The following is a 12,821-nucleotide window of genomic DNA, read 5'->3' on the forward strand; positions in this document are numbered from 1 at the left end:
ATGTCTTAAGCATTTTAAATTATTACTTAAAGTATTGTTTATAAAATAAAAAGCAATATCTGTTGACCTTCTTATAAAAAATATCCCCAGTATTAAAGTTTCCAAAACTTAATTTAAAAAGTTATTTGAATTCTCCACTAAACAAACACAGTTTTTATTTAATAATGAAATTTTTGATCAAATAGGATGGCAATGGGGTCTCTAGCTTCCACTTTAGCCAACTTATTTTTAAGTTGTCATGAAAACATATGGCTACAAAATGATAATTGCAAAAAAGTAACTTTATACATAAGGTATGTAGAAGATATCTTTTGTATCTTGAACACAGAAGATATGTAGACAATATCTTTTGTATCTTTAAGAACAATAAAGATGAAAAAAACTTCCTAGAATAATAACTAACATCCCAATCTATCAACATCAGTTAAATAAGTATATCAAAAAGTATTGTAAAGAAAACATCAAATTAGTCAAATTAATCCTGACACTTTTTAAAACTTGTAGCATGTTCTCATTAAAAGTCCTTAAACACATTTACAGCCTAAAATATTCTAAAGAATTTTCTATACATAATTACAGAGAAAATACTTTACTAAGTCAAGCTGCAAATTATCATAATGACCTGCAATGCTGCAGAAGTTACTTCATTAAATTCATTTAAAACTAGAGTTGATCAATGGGAGTCAAATCACCACAAGAATCAGCTGTGTTTATAAATGTTGTTTATAACAAGGGTTTTGAAACATCTTTGAAACTCTGAAAAAACCTTACACATTAACAAACATCTTTCATCCTATCCTAAATGTAAAAATTATAAGTACTAACACTTTCTCCATTGTTGACAGAGTATCCTCTAAATACAACTTAAAATCAAAGAGAGTATTTATATTGAACTTGAAAACCTTCACTCAACATACAGGTAAAAAGCTACTGTAATGTTATCATTACATGATAATTGCTTCTCACTTAAATATACCTTATTTTATATTTTTTTCTTTTTTTCTAACTTTATCATATACAAAAATTCATACCTTTTTATATTTATGTTTTATATACCCTGTTATTTATTCAATTCTATGCAACAATAGTAATATTTCTATAGTAATTAAATTTTAATGTAACTAAATAAAATTTTTAATGTATACAAAATTGTAAAAATTTTTGTCATAAAAAAATGTAGAATTCAATAAATACGGCTGCATATAAACTTTTTTGAAAAAACAACTCTTTGTTTTTATTTTAATATATATTATTATATATTTCGCTGATCTATTGTGATCATCGTTATCAGGTATAATAAATAAAAATTGTTACAAAGAAAATCATTATAATGAAAATAAACTGTTAAAAAGCTAACATTAAAAAGAGCATGAGAAAATACAAAATGTTGACATCAGATAACCTAATATAAAATGGCCCCCAAGCTTTTGTAGTCATGTTATCACCACCATCCCTATTGAGAACATTTTCACCACTTCCCAACTCCTGTCAAACTTTAGCTTTATTTATTTCCAGGCATTCTCAAATTTTTTGAGCATAAAATTCTGGAGCAATTTAAATGGTTTTGGGATGTAATCAATCAAACGTATGCTCCATGCATTGTGTTCGTAATATTAATATCTAAAAAACTAAGTTGTTTTTGGTGGTTTTTGAGTTCAACAGTGTATTTTATAGCAGGATTTTGTTTGTTAAGGATATTTAGAAATATTTGTTGTTGTTTTATTGATTTAAAGCAAGTGTGACAATCGTCTACATATCTCATGAAAGTTTTTGGTTCATATATATGAATAGTAGCTATATTAAGTGCTTTTCTTTCTATATTTTGTAGAAACGTTTCCGCCATAACAACCATTAAAGACAAACCTATGGGACTTGAATTAGATATTATTTGGATTTTGTTTTCACATAAAAAATAGCAAATACTCAATAAAAGTTCTATTAATTGGTGTATGTCTAAAAGTAAAAGTTTTGTTCGAGTCTTAGAAATTACTATTTTGAAACCACGCACTTTGTCAATTATATAAAGCTGACGAAACTATTATAAATATTTTTCTAAACTATTGTTTTTCAAAAAATAAAACTTGAAAATATAAACAAAGACATTGCAAGAGATATATTGCTTCAAGTGTAAATACTTGGAATAGTTAATTAAATAAAGAAATTCTTCTGTGGATATAACTCTATTATTAATATTTCAATACAATCGAGGAGTTTAGATATCCTCGTTAGGGTTCGCTCATAAATTATGTAACGCTTGTCATTAAACTTTTTTCATTAAAATGGGCTGTTCTGTTTTTTTATCTAACTAAAGGCCCTGCAAAGAAAAACTTTTTATCTTTTTTGTTTTGCTTATTAATTAAAATAACGGCATCGAGTTAAATATATTTGATAAGGGATCGTCCATAAATTATTTATAAACGATCCCTTATCAAATATATTTAACTTGATACCGTTATCAAGTATATTTATTCTTAATAACAAGTGTATCTAAACTCCCTCGAAATATTATTTTGAAAAATTAATAATGGACTTATATGCATAGAAGAAGTCTTTTATTTAATTATAAAAAAAAAATAAACTTTTTATAAGATGTCATTTCAAGTTTGTAATAATTAATAATTTTTCATTTTTTGATACAATCAATCATTACAAAAAACATTTAAAAAATCAAAAAAATTAAAATATAAAAAATGGCGCTAAAAACAAAATTTAATTTTATGTACTATTTTTTAGCTAATAATTTTTTGTTTTGGTTTTTAATTGTTTTTTTTTTAAATTCAGTAATTATTTTTGCTATTGTTTGTTATAAGAAACTGCCTAAATAAATATTCTTGTGCTTGCAAGATAATAAATAAAACATTTTTATTATTATTATTTTATAATTTTTTTACGTGCCTAAAACATCTTTTTTTTTCTTTTACTGAACATTTTTGATGGAAAAGTTAGGTTAATAAAAATAAAATTATCTTTGCTATTTTTCTTAAGTTATTACATTTGTAAATAGCGCAAATATCAAATGCAATTAATTGTCATGCAGACAATTAATTGCATTTGATATAATCGTCATTCAAACTTTATAAGTGGTTTTTATAATGGTAATTACTTCTTTTATCTTACCGCTTGTTTAAATAATAAAAAATGATAAAAAATGGCTTACATGAAATGGCATACTGCTTATGTAAAATGGCTTATGGCCCACGTAAATGGCGCGTAAGTTTATGCTTTAAAACAAGGCCTGTATATATGTGTGTATATATATATATATATATATATATATATATATATATATATATATATATATATATATATATATATATATATATATATATATATATATATATATATATATATACACATATATATATACATAAGGGTGCGACAAATCGAAGAAATTGTGAACGTTTGTTAAAAAAAATAGAAAAACAAACTACACGTTTCCTTACATTTACTTAAGCAAACGTTGGCATTACAGGTGGTTACTAAAAATCTGGACTAACGTTAACTGACTTTTAAATGCCACAAGTTAACTTTTTTTTTTCATTTATATATCCATTTTAAAGCTTATTTTATTCTCTATAAGTTAATTCACTTGTTTTTAGATAATTAAGAAAAATTAAGAAAATAATGATGTTCAAGCAAAGAGAGATAAGAAAACGGATTTACGAGTTATATATGAATAATAAATTGCAAGGTAAAAAGGTCACAGTAGATCACTCCAATGCTGAACAAATTCCAAGATATAATTTATGATATAATCAAACATACTGAGAAGGATTCTGAACACAAAAGAGCACATGGAAGTGGTTGTGCAGGGATTTGGAGCCGAGGTCTAAATATTGGCTACAGCTCCATTAGAATTTTTGGCTCCAGCCCTGGAGCGGCTTCGCAAAAAACAAAAGTTTTTTTAAATATTTTATGACAGTAACTTAAGTACTATTATTATTTTGTTAACCAAAATCTTGATTCATCCTTAAAAACAAAATATCTAAAATATCAGGTTTGAGTGAAGAATGCAGATTGCTCAATACAAGCTTAAGAGCAGAAAAAAGCCTCTTTACACTTACTTGTAAGGTAAGAATACAAGTGACTGCTCTGCGCACTTCTTGTACTCTATTTGGGTATTTTCAACTCCCTCAAAAGCTGAATTCACTTTTAGACGTCCCATTTCTTTCATTACTCTACAATTGTCCATAAAATTTGTATTAAAAGTATTTTTACCATTAAAATTCATTTTGGTCACACTTCTCCATTTTTCTTTTTAAGCAAGCTCCTTTTCAAACTCATCCTCTTCTCCATTGGAATTAGATTCACTTAAAACTAAAACAAGTACGGTAGATGGCTCAGCAGTATTTCTTATTTCTTGAATTTCTATTATATTCTTGACATCTCTTTTATAAATTGTTTCTGCTACTGTTTATAAGCCTTATTTTGCTCGTATTATCTGGGTTTCTTACAACAGTATTCTATATCTAGCATCAACATAAACTGCAGCTAGAATTAAATCATTATCAAAAGGTTTTTCTTCTTGGTTCTGCATTGATTTTGAAATGTCTTCTGCAATTAGTTCTTGATTCTTCCCTAGGTCAAATTTTAATTTCAGCTATTCCTTTAGAAACTCTCCTGGAGTGATGTCAATTCCTTGAAGTTTAACTGTCACATCATATAGCTTTTTTAAGAAAACACGAAGATGACTTAATTTATCCCATATTTCAAAGCGTAGAAAGAAAACCTGATCAATTGCAGCAAATTGCTCACACAATGGATGCAAAAGTAATAATCTTTCAATCATCCAGAATGTAGAACCCCAGCGAGTCTCATGATCCATAATTGAAACAACCTTGTATTGCTTCCTTGCTAAAAATATTGTATGTGAGTTTCTAAATTTCTTTACAACATAACGGACTTTTTCCAAAAGTTGAGCAATGTATGTTTTTTTTAAATCATAAAAATAGCTAGCTGCAAAGTGTGAATAACACATCACATCAGCTTAATGTCAGTAGACAATTGTTGACACCATTCTGGGTTGATAAAGGCTAGATTTTTTTCCCAAGCTGCTGCACTTTCTTCTTTATTTGTATTCTGTTGTAAAAACTCCTCTTGTTCTTCATCCTGCAAGCTTTATCTCAAAAATTTTCATCACCTAAATATATGTTTAAAATTGGGATTGCTCTAATCATATTGGCTACATTGTCTACACTTGCACATACTATTTAATCTTTCCTGATGCCAAATCTATATAGAGTATCTTCCACCATTTTTTTGATAGCAACAGGGTTGTGTTGTCCTTGTGTATCTATAAGTGCACAAGTTTTTAAATTTTTTCCCGCATAATAATATTGAATATTTATTTCCAAATAGTTCTTTTGTTGTCAAGCAGCTACATCTATTTTCACATAAATAAATGTCTGTAACAATATATCCTTTACCTCAGGTTTCTTTTTCTCAGCAAATTCATTAATCAAATTGCATACAGAATTGTGTCTAGTAATGAATCTAAAAGGTTTATCTAATGGCCTGTAACCAACTGAAATTCTTCATCCGTAAATGTTTTCAACGAAACTCCGTTATTCACTACCACTTTAACAATTTCTATTTTATAAGTTTTAGTACTAACTTGATTTATTGTTCTACTACTAGTGATAACAAAAGAATCTTAAGTAATCTGTTTTGTTTTTTTGGTATTGAAATCTTGTAAATATGATAAAAATAATTCAGAAGATTTTCCTTAGGCCATAAGGCTCATTTCAGATTCAACAATTTTATATTCTGATAGATGTGATCTTTCCAAATGCCATTTCATATTGTAAACTTTTGATTTTTTTATTTGTATGGCGAATGAAATCACTTTATCATTTATTTTTCTGTAATCTTACATGTAGCCAGTTATGTAGTTTATCAATTGAAAAATACTTATTTAAAAACCACTCATGATTGTTTGAGTCAACTTTTATAAAAAAACTATAGAAAACAAAGTAAATGTCAAATTTTAAAAGATAATATAAACTAAAATAATATCAATAATCTCAAAAAAACATTTAAAACCTTTTCCTGATTTTATTTGGAACTCATATGTTTATATCTATTTTAAAAATGTTTCAACTAATTAAAAAACATTTAAGATTTTTTGAAAGTAAACAAAAACAATTTTATAAGCTTGAATATAAATTTTAAAATATAAATATCTCAAGTTGCGTATCTATTATTTAACAATTATATATATATATATATATATATATATATATATATATATATATATATATATATATATATATATATATATATATATATATATATATATATAAATATATATATATATATATAAATATATATAATATTACTATATTTTTATATATATATATTATAAAATTTTTATATTTTATTTATTTTTATAAACCATATGAAAAAATGCTATATTTAGAAATTATAAATATTTTAATGAGCATAATTGTTTTAACTCTTTAAAAAAATCTCATTATATATAATAATAAATTTATGGAAATTTGATATTTCACAATATTGAAGGGTGGAGCTGGCTCGGAGCTGGCTCTAGCAGAAATATTTTAGCTCCAGCTCCGGCTTAGCTTCATGTAAAATCGCTAGCTCCAGATAAGCTCTGGCTCCAAAGCCCTGTGGTTGTGTGGCCGAAATCATGACCCCCAAGGTGATCAAGTGTCTGAGAACCATATTTGACCACAGTGACCAAGTTTCTGAGGCAAGCCGGTCAAAAGTGTGCAGTCATTCATATATTAAAATCCATTCCAAGTACGCTGACATCTAAACTTATACGAAATAGGGTTTACTTAATTGACAAAAGAGACAGAATGAGTGAATTAAGACCAGCATTGATCATCTTTATTGCAATTTTCAAGGAAAATTGCTCATACTTGAAGGCAAGTCTTTACTATACAGCCCTATGCTGTAGCAGAAATGAGATTCTTTTCAGGCTCAAATGCCCGCTTCAAGCAATCAGAGAGTGTTGGCTTCTTATCATGACAAGAATAAATGGTAGTATCATCAGCGAACAATGCCACCTTAGATGCGAGAATGTCTGAAAAATCATTAATGTAAATTAAAAAGAGTATTGGGTCAAGGATAGATCCTTGAGGAACCCCTAAAGTTACGGAATAAGAAAAAGAGTGCTGTCTATCATGGACAACTTTTATACTACGTCTGGAAAGGATTTAATAATCTTAAAGGTGTTACCAGATACACCATAAGAAGAAAGCTTATGGAGAAGACCAACACGCCAAACTTTATTAAAAGCTTTAGAAATATCAAGAGCGATGACCTTAACCTCTTCACCTTTATCTAATGCACAGTAAAACCTATCGGTTATTACTGTTAGCAAATCAGCTGTAGAATGAGAAGATCAAAATCCATATTGATGATCAGAAAGTAAGTTATTAGATTCAAGATCAGGGATTAAATGTTTTTTAATTAAAGATTCAAAAACCTTGCTTATGATAGGAAGAAGATTAATGGGACGGTAGTTGGAAGAATCAGATCACTCTCTAGATTTTTTGAAGATAGGGATAACAGATGCTGCTTTCCAGCAGGCTGGAAAACAAGACTCTGATAAGCACTAGTTGAATAGTTTTGAGAGTATAGACGACAGCTCCGGAGAACACTTCTGCAAGACAATAACAGGTATGTTGTCCGGGCCACAAGCTGTAGAAGAGTCTAGGCAGGAAATCACTTTAGATACAGAAGCTGGAGTGATACGAATGTCAAGCAATGGATCAACCTGTTTGTTGGCAATATCAGGTAGAACGCAACTAGTGGAATCAAGAAATGATATTGATAAAAAGCTCTTAGCAAACAATTCAGCTTTGTCTTTAGGTGAGGTGACAAAGTCTGAACCATACAAGAGAGGTGGAATTAAAGATTTGCCCTTATTATTAATACTATTAAAGATTCTCCAGAAGTCATGAGAGCCTAATTTTTGAGATGAGATACGAGATTTCATGACTTGAGTGAAAGCTTTGACATTAGACAAAACCATTTTACAATGGTTTCTAGCAGTAATAAACAGACGTCTGTTTTCTGGAGAACTGTTTTGCTGATAGATATGGAGGTAATGGTTTCAATTGGCAATTGCAGCAGCACAATGTGAGGAAAACCATGGAGAAGAGTGAGGCTTGACCTGGAATCATTGAGAGAGAATAAAAGATTCCATGCCATCTTGAATCCACAAAGTTATGTCAGAAGCACATTTGTCAGCAGAAAAACGAAAGATTTCTACCCAAGGCCCATCACCCAGAAAATCACGGAAAAAGTCCCAGTCAGCTTTAAGGTAGTTGTAAGAGGTACAATGATAAGGGGATTCAGATGATGAAGAAGAATGAGATAATAGTTTTAGAGAGATCAAACTGTGATTAGAAGCGCCTAAGGGTGAATGTGGAGAAACTGAGCCTTGACTAGGATCAGAAACAAGACATAAGTCGAGTAGAGAAGGTAAATGATTCGGGTTATCTGGAAAGCAAATTGGAAAGTTGACTATTTGAGTTAGAGATTGAGAAAGGCAAAAGTTGTGGGTTTTAATGCCTGCAGAGTCACTGACACTAGAGCCAAGCCATTCAGTGTGATGAGCATTAAAGTCACTGACAATAACGACATTGGCTGATGGAGAAAGAGAGAGGGTTTAGTCAATATGATCAGAAATAATGTCAAAAAGAGTGTAGTCTTGAGATGAAAGAGAGCAATATAGAACAAAGAGAAAGGCAATAGTGAAGTGATGCTAAACGAAAGCACATAAAAGAATAGTTGACTATTTAATCAGAGCATAAAATGATTAAAAATTACTATTTTAAAAAGACTATGGTATTATTTTTAACAAATTTTTTTTTCAACTTCTTGGAAAAAATAAATGTTTACACAATTTAAAGATAATAACAAATATACAACACTTTTCAGTAATTTAAATAAAATTTTTTCATTTATTAAACAACCATTAGAAGTAATTTGTAAAAGCGTTGTGATTAAATGTTTGATAAAATGTGGTAAAGTTGTCAAAAAATAAAATCATTTGTGTGGTCAGCAATAGCACTCGATTGATGCCATTCCTGACTTATTCTAGACCCTTTATATGGCAATTATCAGCCATTAAATACAAATCAAAAACAAAAAAAGCCTGCTAAAAGTTACAAAATACTGTGCAGTGGGATCTTTAAGTCGATAAAAGACATACTTAACGGCAACTAAAGAAAAACAAAATAATAACTAATCACCAGTGTCAAAAAAAGAAAAGAGAAATTTATTCTTGTGCCTGCATTTTGAAATCAACTCATTTCTTTTATTTAACAAGTTTTCACCTTTATATATTAAAATAAGGAATTTTTCGTATAAGCAAAGATTGCTTATACGAAATTAAATTTTCCATTTAATTGAAGGTGTAAACATTTTGTTTTTTATGTCTCAAATTTCTTTAGACAACTTAGTATCATTTTTATATCTATTAATGCTAAAAGATTTTAGGTGATTAGCATACCGAGATTTAAATGAGGTTTCACATAAACCAAAATATACTTTTACATTGTACTCAGGATTATTTGATGACACAGTGGCTTGATAAAAGTTCTTCGTCAAGCACTAATTGTTCAAGCGCCAGATGGATTTGCAGGTCTACCATGTTCAAAAAATGACTGCCTATTTTTGTTGCAACATTGGTACTGAAAAGGTAGGTTGTACCAGATAAAGTTTTGTTTGTGATTTTTGAATGGGACAGTTTTTTTATTCGAATAGTAAGCGAATTTGCAGATAAAACCTGATTTAAATAACGCACCTTGATGAGGAGGAACGGATTGTTTAATTTGATGGTGCAGAAGTTGTGATGGCGCAGAAGTTAGTGAGTTAGTTGGAATATTTACCTTGTTTAATTATTGCAGTCAATTCCTCTTATCTTTTTTTAACACTGGTGATTAGCTAATATTTTGTTTTTATTTGGTTGTCATCAAGTATGTCTTTTAGCAATGTAAAGATCCCACTACGCAGAAATTTTTAGTAGGTTTTTTTGTTTTTGATTTTGTACTCAATGGCTGATGATTGCTGTATAGGCATGAAACTTAAACTACCATAGAAAAAGTTTTTCTTTGTTAACGTTGTATATTGTATGTATAACAATTGTATATTGTATGTATAACAATGTATATTGCTCTATTTGAAATATCTTTTTAATATTGAGCACTTTTTTACGATTATGAGTTTTGTTTTATTATAATGCAAAACAGCCTTAAATATCAATATATATATATATATATATATATATATATATATGCGGTAGTGGTGTAGTGCGGTAGTGGTGTAGTGGTAGCGGTAGTGGTAGTGGTGTAGTGGTAGCGGTGTAATGCGGTAGTGGTGTAGTGGTAGTGCGCTCACTTCATAAGCGAAAGGTTCCAAGTTCGATCCCCACCACGTCCCTGGTAGTACCGCGCTCAACTTGTTTCTCCGCGCAGCGGCCTTGTTCGTCAAGGTTCGTGTTTCGGAGTTATAGAGTTGAGAGAGGGTTATAACCACAAATAAGTAGCCTCCTCATCTGCAGTGGCCTTTGGGCCTTGGGGAGGTGAAATAAAAAAAAAAAAAAAAAAAAAAAAAAAAAAAAATATATATATATATATATATCAATATATCAATATATATATATATATATATATATATATATATATATATATATATATATATATATATATATATATATATCAATATACCAATATATATATATATATATATATATATATATATATATATATATATATATATATATATATATATATATATATATATCAGTGTGTTATATAGACACACGGCACCGCGTATAACGCTGTAATCCCAATTTTTTTATATATACTAAAGATCAAAAAATTATTAAAAAAACAACCTTTAATCCTGTTATTAACAGACTTAGATTTTAAGTGTTACGCAAGAAATGTAGAAATACTTAGTAAATGAAGAAAATAATTTAGTTGAACGAAAACAATTACTTTCTTTACTAAAGAAAAAGCAAAGGAAGTCATTCAATTCAAAGTCATTCAAAAAGCGCGGCAATTTCTTCAAAAATAAAATAAAAACTGCATTTTTTAATTGACGACGTCAGTTGTTCTTTGGATTTTTTATTTCGCTTGTTACTTTGTTTTTTTATTTGTGTTTTTATTTAAGACTTTTTATTTACAATACAAAAATTTTAAACTAACGAATGCTGTTTATCTTTAGTTAAGAATATAACAAAGATTTTAGCACAGTAATTATTCAAAAAATGACTTTGGTGGATGTAAATGCCATTTCAAAATTTCATTAAATAAAAGAATAAAAAGTTTTTATTAAGGTAATTAAAAATTCTGTTTGTAAATTAAATTTGCTGGTAAAGCATTTTAGTGTAAGCATTTTATTATTAAGTTAAATCATTTGTGTTTGTAAATGTTATAAATTATTTGTGTAAAACAAAAAAAGAGTACTACATTTACATAAGTTTTTACAATTTTTTTTAAAATTTACAAATCAAAAATTTTAACAAACATAAAGTTTAACTTAATAAAACAAATTAACAAATACAAAAATCAATTTTTTTTTAAATTTACACATTTTACTCAAAGTTACAACTTAGAGAAATTTGTCGCTATGATTTACTTGCGAATCTCCCCCGGCTGTAGTTGTTTATTGAATTTAATTGTAAAATACAGTGAAAGTTTTTCTTACAAACATTTTATTTGACCAAAAAATTTACTTATAAAATATAGACGTTTTATTTTACAACAACAAGTGTGCAAAACTATAGTCAACAATGGAAATCAGTAGTAAGCAAAAGTCCTCATCAGCCTGCATCTATTGTTAGCGAACGTCCTCATCAGTCTACATCATGAGTAAGTGAAAGTCCTCATCAGTCTAAATCAGTAGTAAATGAAAGTCCTCTTCAGCCTACATCAGCAATAAGTAAAAGTCCTCATCAGTCTACATTAGCTGAAAGCGAAAACGATGTATACGCAGTTCCTTTAACTTCAGTTCTTGGAAAAAGAAAAAAAAACAAAGTCACACCAGCACAAATACCAATCAAATATGTAGATGACCTACGAAATAAAACAACAGAAAAGTTTGAGATGTTTTTTCCCAATTTTTTTTATTCGTCATCAAAACAAGGTTGGTTTTGTAAAGTTTGCATATCGTTTGCCCCTGGAAAAAAAAGTAATCGTGCATTTATTGAAAACCCTGGCAAATTTGCAGATCACCCCTCGGAGCGTGCGAAAGATCACTTAAATACACATAGGCATACTATAGCTTTAAAAAATAAACAAGCTTTTGATGAAATATCTAAGCAAGACTCGAGTATCTGGAAAATGCTGCGTGAAAATACTCTTGCAAAAGAAACATTAAAAACAAGTAACTCTCGCTTCGTTATTAAAACCTTCTTTAGAGTCACGCATTTGTTAATCAGGAAAAACTGGGCACATACTCATAATTTTTCAGACATTATTGAACTTATTGCTGCGTGTGGTTGTAAGGAAGTTAAGGCGCACGTTTTGTCTGGCCCAGCAAACGCAACATATATGTCTCCAAAATATATTGCAAAGTATATAAACATTACCTTTGATTTTGTCAAAAATCCTTTACTCCAGTCACTTAGAAGAGGTGGGAGTTTTTCTTTTTATTCGGATGAAACTTCTGACATTACTTCGATTGAACAGTTAACTATACATGCCACTTTCTAACACAACGGCATCATTAAAGAACATTTTATAGGGATAGTTCCTTTAAGTAAGCTCACCGGTTCTAGTCTATCAGCTCCAAATGTTTTTGATGTTATTCAAAATTTTTTTAAAGCTAACAATATCTCA

The 12,821-nt window shown here is 28.8% G+C and overlaps 1 protein-coding gene across 1 annotated transcript in view; it reads right to left on the bottom strand.

Annotated features, from left to right (window-relative positions):
- The window catches only part of LOC136080533 (coiled-coil domain-containing protein 18-like), a 38,774-nt gene that overhangs the window by 23,220 nt on the left and 2,733 nt on the right, over nucleotides 1-12,821 (bottom strand). The gene's annotated exons all lie outside the window — the stretch shown is intronic.

This window comes from Hydra vulgaris, chromosome 05, assembly GCF_038396675.1.
Source record: "Hydra vulgaris chromosome 05, alternate assembly HydraT2T_AEP".
Lineage (NCBI taxonomy): Eukaryota > Metazoa > Cnidaria > Hydrozoa > Anthoathecata > Hydridae > Hydra > Hydra vulgaris.